Source organism: Zingiber officinale, chromosome 5A, assembly GCF_018446385.1.
Source record: "Zingiber officinale cultivar Zhangliang chromosome 5A, Zo_v1.1, whole genome shotgun sequence".
In the NCBI taxonomy this organism is placed as follows: domain Eukaryota; kingdom Viridiplantae; phylum Streptophyta; class Magnoliopsida; order Zingiberales; family Zingiberaceae; genus Zingiber; species Zingiber officinale.
Genome location: NC_055994.1, coordinates 77263410 through 77275440, shown reverse-complemented (window position 1 = coordinate 77275440; position 12031 = coordinate 77263410).

Sequence of the window (12031 nt, the reverse complement as noted above, 5' to 3'; positions counted from 1 at the left end):
CATTGGAGAATGTATACTGAATGACCCGCCATGAGAAAGTATCATGGATCGTTATATGAGTGTCATATACTTTCTCATGTGGCTATTAGTATGACTACTAGTCCTTAAACCTGAAGTCACCATGGATCCCTACATAAGGAGTTATATACTTTGGTTTCGTCAAACGTCACCCGTAACTGGGTGGACTATAAAGGTGATTACTGGGTATGTAACGAATTATGCAGAGGGATGTGAGTGATGTAGATGGGATCTATCCCTCCTATATGACGGGAGCGACATCGATATTCTTGATAGAGTAAGACCACGAAGTGCATGGCCATGCCCAAATGAGTCAATATAGGATATTGAGCTCATTTGATTGAGTGAGTCTACTTGGAGTTCAAGATTTAGATTGATTAGAGGATGACACGGTCTATGCCTTACATTGATCAATCTAGATGTCTAGGATAGAAGGACACTTGTCATATTTTGTGAGGAGTCACAATTAGTAGTCACAAGGTGATGTTCGATCTCAACATTCTTGTAACTTGGGTAGTAATGATGTGTTGCTAGATACTGCTCATTATTTATGCTCCTAAATGGGTTTAGGGGCATTGCCAACGTTACAAGAACCTATAGGGTCACGCACTAAGGGCAATTAGATAGAGATTAGGTTCATTAGATGAACCTAAATGATTACGTTCATATGATGAACCAAATTGGATTAAGAGTAATCCAAAGTAGGCTAATTGAGTTGGACTCAATTTGGTTCATGTGTTAAGTGGGCCTAATTTGGACTTAGACTCATTTAATTAATTTAATTCAATGAATAGAGATTCATTAAATTAAAATTGACTTAAACCAATGGTTAGATTAGATCAACCAAGGGAGAGAAGTGGTCAAGTTTGACTTGACTTAAGTAGGAAGATGAAGAGTCAAGTTTTGACTTGATTTTGACTTGACCAATGCCACATCATCAAGGTTTCTTTATTTGGTCAAGTTTGACTTGACCAAATGCCACCTCATGGAGGAGATCAAGAGACTTGACTCTTGATATTCCATGGGGGTTACATGCCTTGAAGTGGCCGGCCACTTTTAGGTGGAATGAAAAATTGATTTTTCATTCAAGTGGTTGTAACTCCATCTTCTTCTTCCTCTTGAGTTTTCTTCTTGCTCTCCCTCTCCTCCCTACTGATCTCTAAGGTTGCTAGCACATCCTTAGAGATTTTTCTCCATCTCTTGCTTGAGTGGATACACATAGAGAAGTGTCTACTTTGACACTTTCGAGATCCAACGAACCGAGGATAAGCGGGATTGCGAAGGGTTTCGCATCAAGGGTATATTCTTTCTTCATGTAGATCTAGGAGTAGATCTAAGTTGTAAACTCGTACTTATAAATTTTGTTCTATACTCTTCACACGGATCCGTTGGCTAGGGTGATTTAGGGTTTTCGCGATGCGAAAAAGCGATTTTCGCGGCCCGAAAAACCCAACACAAATAGTGTAAAAGCTATTGAATGTAAATGGATCTACAAAAGGAAAAGAGGGACAGACGAGAAGGTGAAAACCTTCAAAGAAAGGCTTGTTGCGAAGGGGTATACTCAGAAAGAGGGGATCGATTATGAGGAATCATTTTCACCAGTAGCAATGCTTAAGTCTATCCGAATACTCTTATCTATTGCTTCTCATATGGATTATAAGGTTTGGCAAATGGATGTCAAAACAGCTTTCCTTAATGGAAGTCTTGAAGAAAACATCCATATGAAGCAACCAGAGGGGTTCATTGAAAAAGGCAAAGAACATCTAGTGTGCAAGCTAAATCGGTCTATTTATGGACTGAAGCAAGCTTCAAGGTCTTGGAACATCCAGTTTAATGAAGTAATCCAGTCGTATGGATTTATTCAGTGTCCGGATGAATCTTGTGTATACAAGAAGTGTGATGGAAACGTGGTGGTATTTCTTGTACTATATATAGATGACATTTTGTTAGTTGCAAACAATATCAAAGTGTTATCGGAAGTAAGGGTATGGTTGTCCAAGCAATTCGATATGAAGGATTTGGGAGAATGCGCACATATTCTTGAGATCAAAGTAATAAGGGATCGCAAGAAAAGGATATTGTGCTTGTCCCAAGCTTCATACATCGATACAATCCTTGCTCGTTTTAGCATGAAAGACTCCAAGAAAGGTTTTCTACCTTTTAGACATGGAATAGCTTTATCTAAAGAGATATCTCCGAAGACATCAAAGGAGATAGAGGACATGAAGGTAGTTCCTTATGCTTCTGTAGGAAGCCTAATGTATGCTATGTTGTGCACGAGACCAGAAATCTATTTTACCGTGGGCATGGTTAGCAGATATCAAAGTAACCCTGGATAAGGATATTGGACTGCTGTAAAGCATATATTAAAGTACCTGAGAAGGACTAGAGATTATATGCTAGTTTACCAAGCAAATGATTTGCTCCCTGTGGGGTACACGGATTCTGACTTCCAATCAGATAGGGACAATAGTAAGTCTACATCATGCTATGTGTTTACTTTAGGAGGTGGAGCCATTGCATGGAGGAGTGTTAAGCAGAAATACATTTCTGACTCAACCATGGAAGCTGAGTATGTGACAGCCTCTGAGGCAGCCAAAGAAGCTGTGTGACTCAGGAACTTCCTGATGGACTTAGATGTGATTCCTAGTTTGCACAAAATCATCACAATTTATTGTGATAATATTGGTACAGTAGCAAACTCGAAGGAACCACAAGCCCATAAGTGAGTAAACACATAGAGCGCAAGTACCACCTGATACGAGCATCGTAAAGTGAAGAGAAGTTGTTGTCACCAAGATTGCATCAGCAGATAACCTGGCAAATCCTTTCACTAAGGCCCTTCCGGCGAAAGTTTTTGATCAACCATGTTGAAGGAATGAGAATCAGATGTATGGCAGCATTTATGACATCATAGTCTTTTAATATAAGTGGGAGATTGTTAGAGTGTATACTAAAAGGCTAACTTTTTGTAAATATTTATTTTGAAATAAGGAATCACATTGGTCAAATGTCTACATTTATATGCTAAATGTAGTTGTTCAATTAATTTATATTGTAGATAACATGGTGTGTGGTGTCATATACAGAAGATCATGTTATCAATTCCTTATAAATTATAAACAATAGATCACGACTAAGATGGAAAGGAACAAACCATTGGAATTGTCATAGTATAATTTGGTATTAGTTTATCTTAACTATAAAATTACACTAGTACACTCTGAGTGTAATGAGCAGGACTATTTAAGGTAAGTTTTTTTTATTCTGACTGCATAAAAGAACAAGCCTTTTATTATTATGGAAGTGTGTGCTCTTAAGCATGATATAATAACAAGCACATATACTTAATATTCATTTTTTTAATTTATCAAAGGGTGCGATTTAGTTCGATAAATCAATAGGCCCGATAAGTTGGGAAATGATATTATTTATATGGTGTGTTGTTGATTATAGAATGAAATTATGTCCTAGTAATCTAGGTTGATAATGTCCCCAAGAGGAGCTCATAAGGATTGTCATGTAAACCCTGCAAGTGGACTTAGTCCGACATGACGATAAGGTTGAGTGGTACTACTCTTGGACTAAGATATTAATTAAAGTGAGTTGTCAGTAACTCATTTAATTAGTGGATATTCGACATCTTAAACATAGGGAGATTAACACACTCATGATAAGAAAGAGCCCAAAATGTAATTTGGGATTGGTGCGGTAGTTCAATAATAATTCTTTAGTGGTATGAATTATTATTGATGAAATTAAGTTGGGTGTTCGGGGTGAACACGGGAAGCTTAATTTCATCGGAGACCAACACCAATTCCTCCTCTCGGTCTCTATCATAGCCTCTTATTTATAGAGAATTATATCCACCAAATACCCACTTCCTACCCACCCTTAGGTGGCCGGCTAAGCAAGCTTGGAGCCCAAGCTTGGGCCGGCCAAGCTAAAGGCTTGAGCCAAGTAGGGTGGCCGACCATAGCTTAGAGTCCAAGCTTGGTGTGGCCATCCATATAAAATAAAAGAATTTTATTTTTTAAAATCTTTTCTTATGTGGAAGCCATGGTTTTAAATGAGAGTTTAAAATTTAAATCTTTCCTTTTATAGTTTTCTACAAAAGATTAAGAGAAAGGTTTAATATCTTTCCTTATTTGTAGTTAAAAGGAAGATTTTAATTTTTGATAAAACTTTCCATTTATGTAACCATCCTCATGATTTTAAAAGAGAGTTTTAAAATTAAATCTTTCCTTTTATAGTATCTACAAAAGATTAAGAGAAAAGATTTGATATATTTCCTTATTTGTAGATTGAAAGGAAGATTTTAATTTTGAGAAAACTTTCCTTTTTGTAATCATCCACATGTTTTAATAGAGAGATTTTAATTTATAAAATTTCCTTTTATAACCAACCATGAAGGGAAAAATTATTAGAGAAATTTTTATTAAAAATTTCGGAAGCAAATTAGGAAGTTTTAATTCTTGTGTTATTAAAACTTTCCTTGCTTAGAGCTATGAGGTGGCCGACCATGATGATTTAAGAAAAGGAAATTGGTTTTAATCAATTATATTTTCCTTTTCATGACAAAGAAAATAAGGAAGTTTTTTATTTAAATTTTCCTTATTTGCCAAGACCAAGGATTATAAAAGAGAGGGAGGGAGTGTCTTCATGAGAAACAACTCTATTCAATTTTCCTCTCCTCTCTTCCTTGGTGGTGGCCGGCCATAAGTTCCTTGCTCTTCTCCTTTTGTCTTTCTCCTTGGTGGCCTGCGGCATCAACACAAGAGGAGTCCTTGGTGGCCAGTTCTAGCTAGGAGAAGAAGGAGAGAAAGGAGGCTTTGCTCTTGCATCCCTTGGAGCTTGAAGGTTGGTGGTCGAATCTTGCAAGAAGGAAGGTGTTGGTGGTTCTCATCTCGGTAGATTGTTGCCCACACAACGTCCGAGATAAGAAGAGGAATACGGTAGAAGATCAAGAGGTTATTGCTTACAAAAAAAGGTTTAACTAGTAATTGTTTTCCGTATCATACTAGTTTTCTTTGTATGAATTCCAAACACAAGAGGCTAGTGATTCTAGATTTTCGGATTTGTAATTCGAAGTTGTGTTTCTTTGTTTTATTTGTCGATCTTGTGATTCGATTATTTTTTTTGGTTAAACCTAAGGTTATATAAGGAAATTAAATATTGAATTTCATTAAGAGGCTTTGTCGAGGCAGTGGTGGATGTTCTCATACTAAAGAAGGTCAAGTGTCTCGCCATGTTTAACCTGGGAGCTAATTTCTGAAATAAATATTTAATTAAATTTGTAACCTAAGTGGATTTGGATCTATAATGTTAAGTATCGTTTGCGATCCGAGTCTAAACCACTAAGAACAGATAAGTTAAATTTAGAATCAATAATGTTATGTTCCATTTGCAATTCCGAATTTAATTTCTAAATAACACAATAGGTTGTTAAGAAAGGTTCAACACTTGTACAAAATTTTTGTACAGTGGAACCGGTACGATCTTCCTAGGACTAACCAACATCCAGAGTGCATCTGTGCTCTCTGGAACTCGCTTGAATCGATTACCCGATCGATTCACTAACCCTCGCACGATTCTAGTCTCTTAATCGATCGCCCGATCAATTAGAGGCTCCCAATCGATCGAGTGATCAATTGGGAGTGCTTCTGTATGATCGATTAGACGCTCCCCCAATCGATCAGTGGATCGATTGGGAGAAGCTTTTGTTGTAGCATCTCACCCAATCTATCAACCGATCGATTGGAAATGAGTCAATCAATCGATTGATCGATTTGACCCATTAGTGACTTGCCAAATCAAGTCCAAAGTCCCTAAAACCAACATCTGGTCAACCTTGACCCACCTGTTGGGACATCATGCCTAGCATCTGGTCATTCTCAACCCGCTAGGACTTCCTCACCAAGTGTCTGGTCAATCCCTTTGACCCACTTGGACTTTTCTCCTCGTGCAAAGTATCCGGTCAACCCTTTGACCTACTTAGACTTCTCAATACCAGGCGTCCGGTCAACCTTGACCCACCTGAATTTCCACGTGTCTGACTTCACTCACCAGGACTTCCCTTCTGCCTAGCTTCACTCACTAGGACTTCCCATCTGCCTGGCTTCACTCACCAGGACTTTCACCTAGCTTCACTCACTAGGGTTTCCCATCTGCCTAGCTTCACTCACCAGGACTTTTCCTCTGCCTAGCTTCACTCACTAGGTCTTTCACCTGGTTTTACTCACCAGGATTTTTCAACTATCTGGCTTCACTCACCAGGACTTCTCAGTCAAGTATGTAGTCAGTCTTAACCTACTTGACTCTTCTTCTTAGACAAGACTTTGGAACCCAATATAGGTTCCAACCAACTGAATTAATTAAGAACTTTTTGGGGACATATTTCTTTTAAATATTTTTAATTTATCCCTTGTGATATCTAAAATACCAATTTAGACTGTTAAATTTTCTATAACTTGTATTAGATGAGCATGCATGGTTTTTTAAATATCTACTTGTATTTTCAAATTATCATTTTCTAATTTTAATTTATCATTTTCTACTTCTAATCTTTTAAGATCTTCCAACAGACAAGATTTATCTAAAGTTAATTTTATCTTTTTATTTTCTTTTTCTACCATGCAGTAATCTTTAGTTAATAATTTAACAAATTTAAACATTTGGTCAGATGGTAGAGACTATACCTAACTTACCTTGTCAATTTCTGATCCTCCCCCTATAGAGCTATTTTCCTCCGACGTTGCTCCCCCTTCATCGATGCTCATTGAGGAAGGGTTGACTGTGTCCTTTGGAAGGAATTCGGCTATAAGGGTTGTCCCGGTAATTTCTTCGGTCTCGGATTCTTCTGACGATGACTTAGTGTCCATCGAGGAGTCGAATTCGGCTTCAATCGATTCTTCGTGGAGCTTCAAGAACTTTTCCCAGAGTTATTTTGTACTTTGGTAGTTGTTGATTCTGTCGAGATCCTCCACCAGTAGTACACTTATGAGATGGTATTCAGCCTTACCGTTTGACATGAAATCGTCGCGCTACTTTTTGGTCCAGATGTGTTTTTCAATTTCTTCTCCGTTCGCATTCTTTGGTGCTTCATAACCATATTTCATTATTAGTAAAATACTGAAATCTGTTTTAATAAATACCTCCATTCGTCACTTCTGAAACATGAACTCCCCCTCAAACGTTGGTGGATAGATGTTAGCTCCGGACATCTCGTTGCTTCAGTCGGTGGTTAGTCCTTCTGAGGTATCCTGACTCTGATACCACTTGTGTTAGGGTCGAAATGTGCTAGAGGGGGTGAATAATTCGTCGTGCGCTCGTCGTCTTGCTTCTTGGTGATGATAGGCAGCAGAAAATACAAGAAACAAAAATACAATGCTAACACGAAGGATTTACTTGGTATCCACCTCAAGAAGAGGTGACTAATCCAAGGATCCACACACGACACACACTCTCCACTATAAAAATACTCCTTTACGGTAACTACCGAAGGCGGCGAAGCCTTGTACAAACTCACACAATAAATACAACTCACGCAAGAAGAAAATATAAAATATACAAATAGAAACTCCTTCTTCTTGCTTACTTATTCCTTGTTGTTGCCTCTTGAACCTTAGAAGTGTACCTACACTTGTCTCCAAGAGCCTTTAAGATTTGGTTGTGAGAGTGAAGAAAGTGCTGTGAAGATCGGAGAAGAATCGCAATTATAGCCGTGTAAGCCGTGCGAAGAAGAACGCTCGCCAACGGATATAATCTGCGCCAACAGTTGGATCTCAATCGATTGAATTGCTCTCAATCGATTGGGGAGGCTTTGGATCGATCGATCGATCGATTGATTAATCTAGAGTGCCTTTGTGCTCTTTGGAACTCGTTTTAATCGATTACCCGATTGATTCACTAACCCTCGCGTGATTCCAGTCTCTCAATCGATCGCCCGATCGATTGGAGGCTCCCAATCGATCGGGTGATCGATTGGGAGTGCTTCTGTGCGATAGTGACGCTCCCCCAATCGATCAGTGGATTGATTGGGAGAAGCTTTAGTCGCGGCACCTCACCCAATCAATCAACCGATCGATTGGGCATGAGTCAATTGATCAGTTGATCGATTTGGCCCATTAGTGACTTGCCAAATCAAGTCCAAAGTCCCTAAAACTAACATCTGGTCAACCATGACCTGTTGGGACATCATGCCTAACATCAGGTCACCCTCGACCTGCTAGGACTTCCTCACCAAGTGTCTGGTCAATTCCTTTGACCCACTTGGACTTTTCTCCTCATGCCAAATATCTGGTCAACCCTTTGACCTACTTAGACTTCTCAATACCAGGTGTCCGGTCAACCTTGACCCACCTGAATTTCCACATGTTTGACTTCACTCACCAGGACTTCCCTTCTGCCTAGCTTCACTCACTAGGACTTCCCATCTGCCTGGCTTCACTCACCAGGACTTTCACCTAGCTTCACTCACTAGGGTTTCACATCTGCCTGGCTTCACTCACCAGGACTTTTCCTCTGCCTAGCTTCACTCACTAGGTCTTTCACCTGGTTTCACTCACTAGGATTTTTCAACTGCCTTGCTTCACTCACTAGGACTTCTCAGTCAAGTATGTAGTCAGTCTTGACCTACTTGACTCTTCTTCACATCTAACTGGTCAACCTTGACCAGAGGAGAATTGTACCAACAATCTCCCTAAATGAATGATTGCCCCTACAATCTCCATGTATTGTCAATCTCTATGTATTTTCAAACATCGAAACTCAAACATCAAGACTCAAACTTGAGTCATCTCAAGCTTAGTCAACCAGGTCAACCTTGACCTAGGGAATATTGCACCAACAACTTGTTGGGACCGTTGGTGGCCGACTATAAGGGGATTGAATAGCCCTGCACAAAATCAAAACACAACCCTTCTTGGACTTTTAAAGTAACACTTGCATAAATTAAATAAAGAACGAAACTGAAAAGATGAGGCTCACAGACTTGACTTGGTTACAATCGGGGAGGTTGTAAATCCAAGGAATGAATTGCACAAAGTATCTCCTTCAGGCGGAGAAGCCTCTTACAACAGTGAAAGCAGAGAAAAGATAAGCTAAACTAAAAATAGAAGTGCACAAGTGTTGTATTGCTAATTGCTTAATCTATCTAGCATCTTGGATCAAGGTTATATTTATAGCCTTGGTCGGGGCGCCTAGAGGGTTCTAGGCGCCTAGAAGGGGGATAAAGTTTTATCCCTTTCGCAACGGATCGTGGTTAAACACAATCTGGTCAAAATCAGGTTCCAAGCGCCTGGAATCGCTCTGGGCACTCGGACTGGTCCGAGCGCTCGAATTGGGTCGGGCCCTCTGCTTCAGTGCTGCTTACCTCAGTCCGGGTCTTCCGCTCTGGCTCCACTTGCTTGGGTTATTTCGGTGAACTGAAATAAGGCTCACCTGAACCCAATTTTGGCATTCTCGAGCAACCTTTCGCTCTGGCTTCTCATCCCTCGGAAACGTCACAAGCTTCCTTCTCATCCGCCCGCGTACTCTTCCGCAGCACCTCATCCCTCGGACGCATCAAGCCTATCGACTATCTCTCGTGCCATCCTTCTCGCTAGCTGTGTCTTTTGCTCACTTGACTTCTTGTGTTCCTAAGCTCCTGCACACTTAGACACAAGGTTAAAACACCAAAGGACCTAACTTAACTTGTTGTCCACATCAAAACAACCTTGGGGTTCCAATACCCACCTGGATTTCCACATGTCTGACTTCACTCACCAGGACTTCCACCTGCCTTCACTCACTAGGATTTCTCATCTATCTAGCTTCACTCGCTAAGACTTTCACATCTGTCTACCTTCACTCATTAGGACTTTCACTTAGCTTCACTCACTAGAATTTCCCACCAAGTGTCCGGTCTGTTAGAGTGTATACTAAAAGCCTAGCTTTTGGTATGAATATTTATCTAGAAATAAGAATCACATTGGTCAAATGTCTACATTTATGATAAATGAAGTTGTTCAATTAATTTATATTGTAGATAACATGGTGTGTGGTGTCACACACAGAGGATCATGTTATCAGTACCTTATAAATTATAAACAGTAGCTCACGACCATAATGGAAAGGAACAAACCATTGGAAGGTCGTAGTGTAATTAGATATTAGTTTATCTTAACTATATAATTACACTAGTACACTTAGAGTGTATTGAGTAGGACCATTAGAGGTCGTTTCTTTTATACTGACTTTATAAAGAAACAAAGACCTCAGTTATTATGGAAGTGTGTGCTCTTAATCCTAATATAATAACAAGCACATATATTTGATATTTATTTCTTTAATTTATCAATGGGTGAGATTTAGTTCGATAAATCAATAAGCCCGATAAGTTGGGAAATGATATCACTTATAGTGTGTGTTGTTGATTATAGAAGGAAACCGTGTCCTAGTGATCTAGGTTGAGAATGTCCCCAAGAGGAGCTCATAAGGATTGTCATGTTAAACCCTTCAGGTGGACTTAGTCCGACATGACGATGAAGTTGAGTGGTACTACTCTTGGAGCTAGATATTAATTAAGTGAGTTGTCAGTAACTTACTTAATTAGTGGACATTTGTTATCTTAAACACAGGGAGACTAACACACTCATAATAAGAAGGAGCCCAAAATGTAATTTGGGATTGGTGCGGTAGTTCAATAATAGTTCTTTAGTGGAATGAATTATTATTGATGAAATTAAGTTGTGTGTTTGGGGCGAACACGGGATGCTTAATTTCATCGGGAGACCAAAACCAATTCCTCCTCTCGGTCCCTATCGTAGCCTCTAGTATATAGAGATTTATACCCACCGCATATCCACCTTCTTACCCATCCAATGGGGCCGGCCAAGCTAGCTTGGAACCCAAGCTAGGGCCAGCCAAGACCAAATGGATGAGCCATGTAGGTGGCCGGCCAAAGCTTGGGTCCCAAGCTTAGGTGGCCGACCACTAGAATATTAAAAAGGATTTTTATTAAAATTATTTCTTATGTGGATATCATGATTTTAAAAGAAAGTTTAAAATTAAAATTTCCTTTTATAACTTTCTACAAAAGATTAAGAGAAGAGATTAATCTCTTTCCTTATTTGTAGTTTAAAAGGATGGTTTTAATTTTGGTAAAACTTTCCTTATTTGTAAATCATCTACATGTTTAAAAGAGAGTTTAAAATTTGAAATCTTTCCTTATTTGTTGATTAAAGGTGGATTTTAAATTTTAAGAAAACTTTCCTTTTTAATCATGTTCATGATTTAAAAGAGAGTTTAAAATTAAATATTCTCTTTTATAAGTTTCTACAAAAGATTAAGAAAAGATTTGATATCTTTCCTTATTTGTAGATTAAAAGATATTTTAATTTTTAGAGATAACTTTCTTTTTATCCACATGTTTAAAAGAAAAATTTTAATTTATAAAATTTTCTTTTTATTAACCAATCATGAAGGGATAAAATTATTAGAGAAATTTTTATAAATTTCTAGAAACAAATTAGGAAGTTTTAATTTTTGTTTTAATTAAAACTTTCCTTGATTTGTGGATTGTGGGTGGCCGGCCAAATAAGTTGGAAAAAGGAAATTAATTTTTAATTAATTAATTTTTCTTTTTCATGGCAAAAGAATTAAGGAAGGTTTTATTAATTTTTCCTTATTTGCCAAGACCAAGGATTATAAAAGAGGGGATAGAGGAGGCTTCATTGTGAACAACTCTATTCTTTTTCTTCCTCTCTTTTCTTCTTTGGTGTGACCGGCCCTATTTCTCTTCTCTCCTCTTGTTGGCCGAAACTTATCTCTTGGTGGAGCTTTTGTTAGTGGCCGGATCAAGGAAGGAGAAGAAGGAGAGAAAGCAAGCCTCGTTTCTAGCATCCCTTGGAGCATGGTGGTGGTGGCCGAACCTCTTCATCCTAGAAGAAGTTTTGATGGCCGAAACTTACAAGGAAGAAGAAGGTGCTTGGTGGTTCTCATCTCGGAAGATCGTTGCCCACACAACGTCCGA